We start from the raw sequence: 15,829 nt of genomic DNA on the forward strand, positions 1-15,829 counted from the left end.
AAAGAATGTTTTCAACACAAAGCATTAGGTTAGCTGGCTTAACCATTAAGAAAAATATACAATTAATTTCCTATTTCACCCTATACACCTAGGATTTACATTCAGCTGAAACAGCAGTCAGGGGCAGTTCTGATTGATCAGTTCCTATGCATTATTTTTTAATTGTTTTAATGTTTAATTATGCTTGCATTCACCAAATTAATTTCTGGAATGTTTAGTGATGTGAATTTAAAAACTAAATTGAACTCATAAAACACCTAGATGAAGAATGAGGAACACAGGTCTATAATATTAGGGTAAAGGAAGAATATTTGGATCATTATACTATAGGCAAAACTATGAAGGAAAAGGGAAACCATAGAGAAATTAAACGAAAAAAATAGTAAGGGGAAAATTAATAACATGTCAAAGAGATAATATTTATGATATATATTAAAAATTAAACAGAAGTATGAATTCATCCCCAAAAACGTGGTTAAATTGTATTACTAGAAAATTAGTAAAAGAAAAGATTCAAATGACCCACAAATGTGCCTGTATCATTCTGAAAATACACATTGAAAAGTGTAACTCAAAAACATGAAAATCACAGAAAATATAATATTTTTACTCTTCAAGTTGTGAAAAGTGTTTGTATAGCATTTTTTGTTGCAAATTATATTACAGTTGTTGAGAATATAAGAAGGGTATTTCCAATAATTGCTGCAAGACTGTTCATTGGAGCAGCCATTTAAAAAAAATACCTTCTTTTACCTGGAATATGGATCTGGTACACCTTTGATATGGAGAAATATCTGTGTGTATTTCTTTTCCAATTCTGGTGTGTGTGTGTGTGTGTGTCTGTGTGTGTGTGTGTGTGTGTGTTAAAACATACATAACATAAAATTTACCATTTTAATCATCTTATATGTTCGGGGCAGTGGCATTAATATATTTGCATTTTTGTGCAAAAATTACCACCATCCAACTCCAGAACATTTTCATCTTCCCAAATTGAAACTCTGTGCCTTTTGGAAAATAACTCAGTTCTACTCTCTCCAGACATTGACAACCACCACTCTAGTCTCTGTCTCTATGATTTGACTATTCTAGGTACCTCATATAAATGGAATCATAAAATATTGTTTTGTGTCTGTCTTATTTCACTTAGCATAGTGCCTTCAAGTTTCATCCATGTTGAAGCATATGTCAAAATTTATTTCTATTTTAAAGCTGAATAATATTCCATTGTATGTATGTATCACATTTTATTTATTCATCCATCAATGGACATTTGGGTGGTTTCAGGTGTTGTGCTATTGCAAATAATGCTGCTATGAATATGCATGTACACCTATCTCTTTAAGTCCCTGCTTTCAATTTTTGGGTGTGTATAACCAGAAGTGAAAGGATTGGGTCATGTGGTAATTCTATGCTTAATTATTTGAGGAACTGCTATTAATATTTTCCACAGCAACTGTGCCATTTTATATTACAACTAACAATGCTCAAAGATTCTAATTTCTCCACATTCTCACCAATGCCTGTGATGTTCTGGGTTTTTTGTTTGTTTTTTCATATAATAGCCGTTCTAACTGGAATAAACTGGTACCTCATTGACTTTTTGATTTCTATTTCCCTGATTTCTTCTGATGATTAGTGATGTTGGGAATCTTTTCATGAGCTTATTATTTGTATATCTTCTTTGGAATGTCTATTCAAATTCTTTGTTCACTTTTTAATAAGGTTGTTTGATTTTTGTTGTTGAGGTGTTTTTTTTTGGTCTTTTTTTAAACATCTTTATTGGAGTATAATTGCTTTACAATGGTGTGTTAGTTTCTGCTTTATAACAAAGTGAATCAGTTATACATACACATATGTTCCCATATCTCTTCTCTCTTGCATCTCCCTCCCTCCCACCCTCCCTATCCCACTCCTCTAGGTGGTCACAAAGCACCGAGCTGAGTTGAGTTTTAAAAGTTATTTTCTATATTCTGGTTATTAATCCTTTAGCAGATATATGATTTGCAAATATTTTTCTCATTCCATGGGCTGTCCTTTTATTCTGTTATTAGTGTTTCCAAAAGCACAAAAGTTTTAAATTTTGATCTATTTTTCTTTGATGCCTGTACTTTTTGTGTCATATCCAATAAATCATTGCCAAATCAATGTCAAGAAGCTCTTCCCCAATGTTTTCTTCTGAGTGTTATAGTTTTGGTCATATGTTTGTGTCTTTGATCCATTTGAGTCAATCTTTTTATATGGTGTAAGGTAAGGGTCTGACATCATTCTTTTGTTTGTGGATATCCATTTTTCCCAACACAATTTCTTAAAAACACGCCGTTTACCTGTTGAGTGTTCATGGCACCATTGTCAAAAATCATTTGACCCTGTATCTGTGTTTATTTCTGGGATTTCTATTCTACTCCATTGGTTTATAAGTGTATATTCATGCAAGTAAAACACTATGTTGATTACTGTGGCTTTGTAGTAAATTTTGATATCAGAAAGTGTGAGATGTCCAACTTTATTCTTCATTTTCAAACTTGTTTAGGCAGTTCAGAGTCCCTTGAGTTTCCATATGAATTTTAGGTTGATTTTTTTCTATTTGTGTAAAACATATCATTGGTGTTTTGATAGGAATTGAATCTGTTGATTCCTATAGATTAATATCTGTAGGTATTAAAACTTCCTTTCAGGAACATGGAATGTCTTTCTATTTGTGTCTTCTTTAATTTCTTTCAGCAATATTTTTTTTTAGTTTTCATTGTACAAGTTTCACCTCTTTGGTTAAGTTTATTCCCAAATATATTATTCTTTTTGATGATATTAAATGGAATTGTTTTCTTCATTTCATTTTGAATTGTTCATTTTTAGTATATAGAAATGCAACTGATCTTTTTGTGTTAAAGTTCTTGCAGTTTTACTTAGTTCCTCCATTATGTCTAACCATTTAATTTATGGAATCACTAGTGTTTTGTACATATAAATTCATGGCATCTCTGAATGGAAATACTTTTATTCCTTCCATTTCAATTTGGGGGAGTTTTATTTCTTTTTCTTGCCCAATTGTTCTTGCTACAAATTCTGTTATGTTGAATAGAAAAGGTAAAAACATCATTCTTGTCTTGTTTTTAGAGGGAAAGCTTTGTCTTTTGCCATTGAGTACGATGTTAGCTGTGGGTTTTTAATCTTATTTTTGCTTAATTAATTAATTTTTGGCTGTGTTGGGTCTTTGTTACTGCATTCGGACTTTCTCTAGTTGCAGCAAGTGAGGGCTACTCTTCATTGCACTGCACAGGCTTCTCACTGTGGTAGCTTCTCTTGTTGCGGAGCACGGGCTCTAGGTGAGGAGGCTTCAGTAGTTGTGGCTTGCAGGCTCAACAGTTGTGGTGCACAGGCTTAGTTACTCTACAGCATGTGGGATCTTCCTGGGCCAGTGCTTGAACCCATGTTCCCTGCATTGGCAGGCAGATTCCCAACCACTGTGCCACCAGGGAAGCCTGCTGTGGGTTTTTTACATATGACTTTTTATTATGTTGATACAGTTACTTTCTATTCTTAGTTTGTTGAGTGTTTTTATCATGAAAGAGTGTTGGATTTTGTAAAAATATTTCTTCTGCTTCGATTGAGATGATCATGTGGTTGTTTTCTTTCATTCTGTGAATGTGGTGTATTACTTTGATTTTCATATGTTGAAACATTCTTGCCTTCTGGAACTAAATCCCATTTGATTATGGTATATAATTTTTTTAACATGCTTTGGAATTTGGCTTGCATTTTGTTCAGGGTTTTTGCATGAATATTTATAAGGGATATTGATCTGTTATTTTCTTTTCTTTCGTTTATTTGTCTGGATTTGGTATCAGCGTAATGCTGACTTAATAGAATGAGTTAGGAAGTGTTCTTTTTTCTCCTTTGATTTTTTGGATGACTATAAGAAATATGGTTGTTAATTCTTTAAATGTTTAGTAGAATTCAATAGTGAAGCTTTCTGTTCCTGTTTTTTTTGTTGTTGAGAAATTTTTGAATACTTATTCAGAAAAAAAGACTCTCTCCTTGACCAAATTTTAGTCAGGTTCCTCTGAGACCTTTTTTTTACTAAGCCTAAAACTTTGCCTATGAGTACTGCAAAACTCTTGGCAGAAACAGCTCCATCCAACCCTCATTCTACCTCCCACACACTGAAAGACTTGACCAAATTGTAAAATGGCTTATATCAGCCCAAGTTCATGTCCCTAGCTTGACTCTAGGTCCCTTAAAAAGTCTGCCTGAGAGAGCTCAATGCTGCAAAAATAATTTACTGTTTTTCCAACCGGAACATGACTATAGGCCCCTGACTTCCCCTTTATTAAAGCATTTACTTTAGAAAACTTGCAATTGTAAATTCTTTCTCTGTCCCTTTAAGATGTAAATCTACTATAATCCAGAAATGCTTTCTTCAAGGATATAGGAGCCATCCCTTTGAAATGGAATCATTACGAAAAATAGGGTTCCTATCTCGCAGTCTCTGTAGAGGGTAGGAGCCTCACTTCAATAAGTGCCAATTAGCAAACACAGAGGGCCTAATCATATTGACTAATATTTCCCTCTTCAACTCAAACCCCCTTCTATGTCCTTCAGTAGTTTTCCTTTGGTCCATCTCAGCATTTAAAAAGCCTCATTTTTTGTTTCAGTGGAGTTGAATTCAGTTAATACTAACATCTCTCTTCCATCCTACAGTAGCCTGAGTAAAAGGTGTCTTGCCAACTTTAACACATGCCTATCTTTCTCTTTGACAATTCAGTCTTTTCACTAAGTATAAGTATATTCAGGATTTTTTTATCTCTTTATGATTCAATCTTATGTTTTTCTAGGAAGTTGTCCATTCAAGTTATTTAATTTGTTGACTTAACAATTGTTCACAACTCTTATAATCCTATATATTTTTGCAAAATCAGTAGTCATATTTCCACTTTCATTTCTGATTTTTGGCTACTTGTGGCTTCTTTTTCTTAGTCAATTTAAGTAAAGGTGTGTAAATTTTGTTGATCATTTTAAAGGACCAATCTCGGTTTCATTGATTTTCTCTCTTATTTTTCTACTTGCTACTTTATTTATATCCACTCCAACCTTTATTATTTTTTTCCTTCTTTAAGTCTTGGGTTTAGTTTGTTCTTATTCCTTTTGTTAATGGAAACGTCACTTTTGTTGACAAGTTAGGGCCACAATAGACAGCTTCACAGAGCAACATAAATAAGACAGTCTCAAGAAAATGTAGTGTAAATTTGCAACAGAAGGTTAATACTTTTCACCCTCATCCTATCCCTCAGCACTATCCACTCCAACCTTCTCATAATCTTTCTCAAGTGCAACCATGTCCTCCTAGTCCTCAGAAAACTCTCTTTCCTCCATACCCTCACCAATATACCAGTGAACAAAGACGCACTTGGCATACATCAGGTCAAACTTGTCTAGGCAAATCCAGGCCTCAGTAATGGCTATTGTGTTGCTCACAGCTCATGGTACTTTGGCCAGGTTTCCACTAGATACTGCAATGGGATGCTGGTAATTAGGGTCAACATTGAAGCCAGTGGGGCACCAATCCACAAATTGGATGGTGCACTTGGTCTTGATAGTGGCAATGGAAGCATTGACATCTTTGGAAACCACATCACCACAGTACAACAGGCAGCAAGCCATGTATATGCCACGGTGAATGTTACATTTCACCATCTGGTTGGCTGGCTCAAGCCATGCCTTGGTGGTCTCTGTTATAGTAAGATGTTTTTGGTAGGCTTTCTCAGCAGAGATGATGGGGGCAAATGTAGCTAGAGTTAAGTACATGTGGAGATAGGGAACCAGGATGGTCTGTAATTCTGTCAGATCAACATTCAGTGCTCCATCAAATCTAAGGGAACCAGTGATGGAGGACACAATCGGGCTAATAAGGTTATGTATAGGATGGTTAAGGTTAGTTGAGTGCTAACTCAACTAGTTAGTTGAGTTGAGTGCTCAATATCAAGATTTCTACAACTGGTGTCATAGATGACCTCATTGTCTATCATCAAGGCACAATCACAGTGTTCCAGGGTGGTGAGAATGGAATTGTAGGGTTCAACTATAGCTGTGGAAATCTAGGTGGTGGATAAATGGAGAACTCCACCTTGGACCTCATGCCATCATCAACAGAGAGACCATTCCATCAGGTGGAAGGTGAACCAAAAACCAGTTCTCCCACCAAAGTTGTGGAAAACCAAGAAGCCCTGAAGACTTATGCACTGTTCAGCCACTTTCAAATTTGGTCCAAGGCAAGGTCAGTGATCTCTTTGTCAATGTTGTAGTACCCATGGGCATAGTTATTGTTAGAATCTTCTTTGCCCATGATGAGCCGCTCAGAATGGAAGAGCTGGTGGTAGGTGCCAGTGTGAACTTCATAATGGCTATGAGTTCCAGCTCTAGAAACACTACCCTGAGCCCATGTTTGGCAGCATCCATCTCAATGAAGAGAGTGTTAAAAGAGTCATCTCCTCCCCTAATGATCTTGTCATGTGACATCTGGTCACTGGGCTGGACACTATTTTTCAGGAGGTAGAGATCTCAGCAGTCATTGCCAAACTGGACTCCAGTCCAGCCAACTTAGATGGAGATGGATTCACACATGACTGGGATTTGTAGGGCTCTGCAGGGCTGGATGATGCAAGGGGACAGCAACAAGTATCACCCACTGACAAACTACCAAGCAATCTGGGGGAGAAATAGTGAGAGGCTGTTTGGCTCCGAAGGAACCAATACACCCCTTTCTAGGACACGTGTCTGGAGGGTGGGCATCAGGTCCACCCTGCGCCTCTTTTTGTTGTTTCTTTGCCTTTTCTAGAAAAAAGTTCCAGTTTATTACTTTAAAAAAACAAATTTCATTTACATAATTGTTCAACTAGGCCTATATAGAGGTGTTTTATTTTAAAATATATATGTATGCAATTTTTCTCCTACAGTAATTCATTTCAAGAGAAATTTCACTATATCTTTTACAGCGCCCTAAAATGAGAGAGTTAACCATATTCAAATAAACTCCAAGGTATGGGACTGCTTCAGGCCCGTTCCTCATTACAATCCTAAGCATGGGGGCTCCAGAGACCAAGGCAGAAAGTCTTCAAATAGAGCTGAATTGTTCAGTTAAGTGAATTATGGAAAGAAGACACAGTTGGCTGGCTCTGGCAGGCTCACCTCTAGAGTAGAACAAAGAGAACAGACGGGGGAGTTCTGAGGGTCACTGGAGCTATCTAAATGCAGAGAGATAGAACTGAGTGAGCTGCAGGGATAATACAATTTCAGTTACCTGCAAGGTGGTGAAATAAAGTAGTAACTTCATCTGCCTGACATGGAGGAAGTTTAGAGGTGTCCTTAGCATACTCATAGTGAAATATGTCACCCTTTCACTATGTTGGCTGTTGGCAACTGGACCATACTTCTTAGTGACAGTCAGTTCAAATCTCGTTAGTCAGTGCCAGTGCACTATAGGTAATGAAGCATTTCCTGCAAGCCTGTCTCCCAGGGCTCTCTGAATCCTTTAAAAGATGGTCTCCTTTGTCCGAGTTCTTAAGATGTAAAGTTAGGGTGTTGATTTGATATCTTCCTTATTTTTAATAGTTGAAATTTATAGCTATAAAATTTCCTCTTAGCACTACTTTTTGTTGGAGCTCTGATCTTTCATGTATATACAGTCTTCCCTCCTATCCATGTGGGATTGGTTCCAGGATCCCCTATGGATACCAAAATCTGTGGATGCTCAAGTCTCTCATACAAAATGGTGTAGTATTTGCACATAACTTACACACATTCTCCCATATACTTTAAATCATCTCTAGATTACTTATAATATCTAAAAAAATGTAAATGTTATGTAAATAGTCTGGCATGCTGTCAATTCAAGTTTTATTTTTTACAACTTTCTGAAATTTTTATTTTTAAAATATTTTCTGTATATTGTTAGTTGAATCCACTGATGCAAAACCTGCAGATACGAAGGGCTGACTATATGTTTATAATTGCTATATATTGTTGGAGAGTTGACTCTTGTATCAATATATAAAGTTCTTCTTTGTCCCTTGTATCAATTTTTGACAAAGTATAATTTTTCTGATATTAGTATAATCACTCCAGCTCTCTTTTTGTTAATATTTGCACGGAATCTCCTTTTTCCATACTTTCACTTTCAACCTATATGTGTTTGTAGATCTAAATTGGGTTCTGGTAGCCCATAGTGGATCCTGTTTTATATCCATTCTACTTATTTTTACATTTTGATATGGGAATTTAATCCATTTACATTTAAAATAAGTACTGAAAGGGAAGGACTTACTTTTGCCATTTTGTTATTTTTTGTAGCTCTTACAGCATTTCCCCCTCATTTACTCCATCACTGCCTTCTTAATTTTTCAGCCATTTTTGGTAGTGACACCTTTTAATTCCCTTCTCATTTCCTTCTGAGTATACTCTATAGATATTATTTTTGTGATTACCATGTGAATTTAATATAATATCCTAAAATTATAATAATCTGTTTTAAATTGATACCAACTTAACTTCAATAGCATACAAAGTTCTACTCCTTTATAGCTCATCACCCCTACTTTATAACATATTTATGTATTTTGTGCACAGTAGCTAGATTTATAATTATTTTTCTCTACATGTTTTTTAAATCCTGTAGAAAATTTTTAAAATGTATTTGGCTAACCAATAATCACATTTTCATACTTGTCTATACATTTACCTTTACTGAGGATATTTATATTTTCAATGGCTATGAGTTACTGTCTTGTGTCCTTTCATTTCAGCTTGAACTATTCTGATTAACATTTCTAGTAGAATAAGTCTAGTGGTAATGTACACCCTTAGCTTGTGTTTTGCTGAGAATGATTTAATTTCTCTCTCATTTTTGAAGTATATTTTTGCCAGATATAGAATTTTTGATTGACAGTTTTCTTTTTTCCTTTCAGCATTTTAATATATGATCCCAATGCTTCTGGCTTACAAGGTTTCTGCTGAAGAATACTTTAATAATCTTACTAGAGATTCCTTGTACATGATAAGTCTCTTGCTATTTTCAGAATTCTGTCTGGTGTTAGAGTTTGACAGTTTGATAGTAATGTGTCTGGTTGTGTGTCTCTTTGGGTGCTTCTTATGTGAAGTTTTTGGAGCAACTTGGATTTGTATGTCTTTTACTCAGATTTTTAAAATTTTTGGCCAATTATTTCTGCAAATAATCTCTGCACCTTTCCTTTCCTTTTTATTCTCGGGACTTCCATAGCATATATATCAATCCACTTGATTGTGGCCTATAAGTACTTAGGTTCTGCTTACTTTTCTTCAATTTTTTCTTTCTTTTCCTCAGACTTGAAAATTTCAAATGTCACATCTTTAAGTTAACTTAATCTGTTTCTGCCTGCTCAGGTCAGAAAACACTGACTTTTTGAACCCTTCTAATGATTTTTTTAATTCAGTTATTTAATTTATATCTCCACAATTTATGTTTGATTCTTTTTATCATTCCTATCTCTTTGTAAACATTCTAATTTTGTTCATGTATAATTTCTCTATTTATTTTACTTTAGTTCTTTGTCTATGTTTTTCTTCAGCTCTTTGAATGTATCTAAGATACATGTTTTTAAGTCTTTGTGTAGTATGTCTGATGCCTTTGTTTCCTCGTGGATGCTTTCTGTCATTTTATTTTCTTCCTTTTAATTTACCATATTTTCCTTTATCTTTGAATGTCTCGTGATGTTTTGTTGAAAACTGGGCATTTGAAAAAACAGCCACCTCTTCCTGTCTTTGCAGACTGGATCATTGTTGTGAAATGCCTTCATTAATTATCAAGAAATATTATGAGACTTGGGATCAGCCCATGGTGAAAGCTTAAGGTATTCTCAGGTCTTTTATGTTCACGTATCTTGTCTGTCTTTTCTGTGTATATGTTCTCTTTTTCTTATACATGCCTGCTTTTGAATGTCTTAATTAACTGAAGAGTATGACCTTAGCTATTTCTCAGTGGCTTAAATGTTCTATCATATTCCTCTACATGTAATTTCTTGTCACGGGCATCTGAAACTCTGTATCCCCCCTCAACTTTTATGGGCAATCCCTTACTATTTACAGCAGCTTTTTATAACTTAAGAACTGAGCTGTGCCCCTTTTCCTATCTGAGCCCTGAGTCCGGCAGAAACGAAAGCAAAACAGTTCCTCAGGTATTCCCCAGACAGGTAAACATTACAAATAAGATTTTCTCATTACCCAGTGGTTCAAGGGAGGCCATTGGGAATTAGGCCATTGCTTCCTCCTGACCATGCTGTATCATGGAAAAGAGGAGTCGGAGCAAGGGTAAATAAATACCCCACGAAATTTCCTACTGCTCTGAATGTGGCTTTTTGTTAATTGGGAATTCACTTGGTTTCTCTAGACCTTTGACTATTTTCGAGAGTAGCTATAAACTTATTTATAAGTTTATATGAGTGTGAAGTTTTGTCCCAACATGCACAGAGATGCTTGACAAAGACTGGGGACTTATTGTTCCTAGGAAGTTAAGAAAATTTCTGTCCAAATATTTGTTGACAATTAAGCTAAGGAAGTGGTCACATATGAGAAAGAATACAGACATTACAGAATTAGTTCAGAAAAAAATCACTAAACAGAGAATAACAACTACAACACAATAACAAATACTCAGAGGGGAGAAAATATGATTCCTGTGAAATACTCTACTTACCAAAAGCAGAATACACATTTTTCTGAAGTTCACATTGAATATTTTCAAGGTTAAACCATACAATACATCTCTAAAAAAAGATATACAAATGAGCCATAAGCAAATGAAAAGATGCTCAGTATCATTAGTCTTTAGGGGGATGCAAATAAAAAACACAATGATATAACACTTTATACTCACTAGGATGGCTATAATAGAAAAGAATGAAAGAAGAAATATCACATGACAGAAGTCAGTCCCAAAAGGCCACATATTTTATGATTTAATTTATATGCAATGCCAACAATAGGCAAACCAATACAGATTGAAAGTAAATTTGTGGTATCCAGGGCTTGAGCCTGACAGTATTGAAGAATTTGGGTATGGGGTTTCTAAAGCCCACAGAATTATATACTTCAAAAGGTTAAATTTTATCATACGTCAATTATATATTGATAAAAGTGTGCAAATGCGTTTCATTCTTCTAATAAATCAAAAAAATCAATAAACCATCTCAGTAAAAGCAGAAGAGATATTTAATGTAACACCATTAATGTTAACACTGTCAGAAAAGAAAGTATAGAAAACACTTCTTATCATAACAGATTATTTAACAAAATTTAGTAAACAGTATTCTTAGTAATGAAATGGTGAAATATCCTTTTTAAAATCAGTTAAAAAACATGATATCTACTATACTGCAGTTATTCAACATAGCTCTAAAAGTGCTAGTCAGTGTGGTAAGACTAGGAAAATACACTAAATGTAGAAGGATTTGAAAATAAAATAAATAATTTAAAAATGTATCAGTATAAAAGACTAGAAGATGAATATTAATATACAAGATTTAGTTGCACAAACTAGCAAGAGCTATAGAATCTAATTTTAAATTATGAATCATTTAAAAAATGTAACAAAAGTTTTGCTATGACTGATTCATACACACACACACACACACACACACACACACATCTATATATGTAATTAATAAGTTATTGGAAGACACTAATACTACCTAAATAAATAAAGGCAAATGCCATTTTCATTGAAAGTAAGATTCAATACTATAGATACTGAATCTTCCCAACTTGATTTGAAGTGTCAATGCAATTTCAATGAAAATGACTGCCCAAAAGGAGTGATATCAGAAAGATGGCACAGTACAGGGTCCCCAGTCCTGTTTCCCTCCCAGAACCACTGAATTAGCAACTATCCACAGATGAGAATGTCTTCAAGAGAGTAGACCACGAAAAAAAAAAAAAAAAGAAAAGAAAACAAGAAAAAGTGCATTGGAAAGAATAAGAGGAATGGTTTCAGTTTATTCACATGCCAGTCTCCCAGGTTGTCTCAGTACGTGCTGAGTGCAGTCCCCTTGGCCTGTGATTTCTCCAGTGGAGGAAAGAGACACTCAGGTGAATATTCAGATTCTCCACTGTTCCAGGGTGCTGCCTGAGAGGCCTCTTTCTGATTTCCCTCACAAAGAATATGGGGGGAATTAGTATGGTTAGACCACCTGGAACAAAGTAAAAGGGAGATCTCAGTAACTGATGCACAGATCTTGATATTAGGCCCATCGCTCTATGCCCCCAGGAGCTGCCACTCCTGATCGAGACCTTAGCAATGACTTTACCCAACTGAGGAGCCGTCCCAAACAGCCAACCTGGCTGCAGAACTCCTCCAATTAGTCCCACAATACTGGGGAGTCCAATCAGTATCCCTTCCTCACCAAGGAGCCCAACTAATGGACCCATCTGACCAGAGAGCTTACTCAGGAGCCCCATCTGACCAGGGATTTCAGTCAGTAGGCTTACCTAACCAAGGAACATAGTCAGGAGTTCTGTCCTACTCCAGAGATCAGCCAAAATCACCACCTAACACGAGGCAAGTGACAGGTCCTTCCCAAGCAGGGAATCTCATCAGTGGCCCCACTGACTAGTGAGTCTAGCCAGTAGCCCTGTCTGACCAGAAAGCTTAGTCAACAGTCCTGCTCAACCAGTTAACCTTGCTAGCAGTCCCAACCAGCAGCAGAGCCTATGACCCTACCAGATCATGAAGCCCAGCCAGTTGGCCCTACCAAGCTGTGGAAACTTCCAGCTGCCCCAACTGACTGCAGATATCATCCATCCAGCCCTACCAGAATGCAGAGCACAGCCAGCCAGAAATGACTGACAGAAGACCACTGGCATTGGGTTCTACCAACATGCAGATGCTACCAGCGGGCTGACTGGTGAAGTTATTTCTTTACTGAAGACAATCTCTAGAGAATGGAAGAGATGATATTTTCCTCAAATGTACAAGCAAATGATACAAGGTTACAAAAATAATGAAGAATTGGGGAAACATGACAACATGAAAAGAAACTAATAAAGTTCCAGAAGTTGACTTTAAAGAAATAGAGATCTAAGAACTAGGTGACAAAAATTCATAATAATTGTCTTAATGAAGCCCAATGAGCTACAAGAGAACATAGATTGACAGCTAAACAAAACCAGTAAGCAATACATTAACAAAATAAGTTCAACAAAGAAATAGAAAGCATTACAAGAAGAAAAACAAACAAAAAAAAACCCCAAAACACTGGAGCTTAAGAATGCAAGTAGAGGAGGAGCTTCAAGATGGTGGAAGAGTAAGACATGGAGATTGCCATCCTCCCCACAAATACATCAGAAATACATCTACATGAGGAACAACTCCTACAGAACACCTACTGAACACTGGCAGAAGACCTCAGACTTCCCAAAAGGCAAGAAACTACACACGTACCTGGGTAGCACAAGAGAAAAAGGAAAAAAAGGAGACAAAAGAATATGGATGGGACCAGTACCAGTGGGAGGGAGCTGTGAAGGAGGAAAGGTTTCCACACACTAGGAAGCCCCTTCGTGAGCAGAGACTGCGGGTGACAGAGGGGGAAACTTCAGAGCCATGAAGGAGAGCACAGCAACAGTGTTGTGGAGGACAAAGTGGAGAGATTCCCACACAGAGGGTCGGCACCAATCAGCACTCACCAGCCTGAGACGATTGTCTGCTCACCCGCTGGGATGAGTGGGGTCTGGGAGCTGAGGCTCAGTCTTTGGAGGTCAGATTCCAGGAGAGGACTGGGGTTGGCTGCGTGAAAACAGCCTGAAGGGGGTTAGTGCACCACAGCTAGCCAGGAGGGAGTCCGGGAAAAAGTCAGGAGCTACCGAAGAGGCAAGAGACTTTTTCTTGCCTCTTTGTTTCCTGGTGTGCGAGGAGAGGAGATTAAGAGTGCTGCTTAAAGGAGCTCCAGAGATGGGCGCGAACCATGGCTATCAGCATGGACTGCAGAGACGGGTTTGAGACGCTAAGGCTGCTGCTGCATCCATGAAGAAGCCTGTGTGCAAGCACAGATCACTATCCATACCTCCCATCCTGGGATCCTGTGCAGCCCACCAGTGCCAGGGTCCCGTGATCCAGACAGAACTTCCCCAGGAGAACACATAGTGCGTCTCAGGCTATTGCAACATCACGCCAGCCTCTGCCACCACAGGCTCATGCAGAGCTCCATAACCTACCCTCCCCCCGGCCTGACTGATCCAGAGCCCACAAATCAGCTGCTCCTTTAACCCCATCTTCTCTGAGCGAAAAACAGACGTCCTCAGGTGACATACACACAGAAGCGGGACCAAATCCAAAGCTTAACCACAGGAGCTCTGCTAACAAAGAAGAGAAAAGGAAATCTCTCCCAGCAGCCTCAGGAGCAGCAGATTAAATCTCCACAATCAACGTGATGTATCTTGCATCTGTGGAATACATGAATAGACAACATATCATCCCAAAATGAGGAGGTGGATTTTGGGAGCAACAATCTAAATATATTTTTTCCCCTTTTTCTCTATTTGTGAGTGTGTATGTGTATACTTCTGTGTGATTTTTGTGTGTACAGCTTTGCTTTTACCATTTATCTTAGGGTTCTGTTTGCCCGTTTTTCTTTTTTATTCTTTTCCTTTTTTTTTTCGTATGGTTTTTGGCTCTTGTTATCATTGGTACATTTGTTTTCTGCTTTGGTTGCTCTCTTCTTTCTTTCTTTCTTTCTTTTTTATTACTTTCTTTTTTTAAAAATAATTATTTCCTATTTTTTATTTTAAAAATTATTTTATTTCTAGAAGATGTTGGGGGTAGGAGTTTATTAATTTATTTATATATTTTTGCTGTGTTGGGTCTTCATTTCTGTGCGAGGGCTTTCTCTAGCTGTGGCAGGCGGGGACCACTCTTCATCGCAGTGCACGGGCCTCTCACTACCACAGCCTCTCTTGTTGTGGAGCACAGGCTCCAGACACGCAGGCTCAGGAGTTGTGGCTCATGGGCCTAGTTGCTCCGCAGCATGTGGGATTCTCCCAGACCAGGGCTCGAACCCGTGTCCCCTGCATTATCAGGTAGATTCTCAACCACTGCACCACCAGGGAAGCTCTTATTTTATCTTCTTCTTTGTTTCTTTATTTCATTTTCTCCCTTTTATTCTAAGCTGTGCAGATGACAGTCTCTTCATGCTCCAGCCAGGCGTCAGGGCTGTGCCTCTGGGGTGGGAGAGCCAAGTTCAGGATATTGGTCCACCAGAGACCTCCCAGCTCCACATAATATCAAACGGGGAAAATCTCCCAGAGATCTCCATCTCAACGCCAAGACCCAGCTCCGCTCAGACCAACAAGCTCCAGTGCTGGCCACCCTATGCCAAACAACTAGCAAGACAGGAACACAACACCACCAATTGGCAGAGAGGCTGCTTAAAATCATAATAAGGCTACAGACACCTCAAAACACACCACCAGACGTGGACTGCCTACCAGAAAGACAAGATCCAGCCTCATCCACCAGAACACAGGCACTTGCCCCCTCCAGCAGGAAGCCTACACAACCCACTGAACCAACATAGCCACTGGGGACAGACACCAAAAACAATGGGAACTATGTAAGAGCACCCTGGGAAAAGTAGAGCCCAAACACACGAAGTTAGGCAAAATGAGAAGACACAGAAACACACAGAAGATGAAGGAGTAAGGTAAAAACCCACCAGACCTAACAAATGAAGAGGAAATAAGCAGTCTACCTGAAAAAGAATTCAGAATAATGATAGTAAAGATGATCCAAAATTTGGAAATAGAATGGAGA

The 15,829-nt window shown here is 37.6% G+C and overlaps 1 pseudogene; it reads right to left on the bottom strand.

The window, feature by feature from the left end:
• Window positions 1-5,259: 5,259 nt before the first annotated feature.
• LOC136142362 (tubulin alpha-1C chain pseudogene) lies at window positions 5,260-6,621 on the bottom strand (annotated as a pseudogene).
• Window positions 6,622-15,829: the final 9,208 nt, after the last annotated feature.

The sequence above is a fragment of the Phocoena phocoena genome, chromosome X (genome assembly GCF_963924675.1).
Source record: "Phocoena phocoena chromosome X, mPhoPho1.1, whole genome shotgun sequence".
Classification (NCBI taxonomy): Eukaryota; Metazoa; Chordata; class Mammalia; order Artiodactyla; family Phocoenidae; genus Phocoena; species Phocoena phocoena.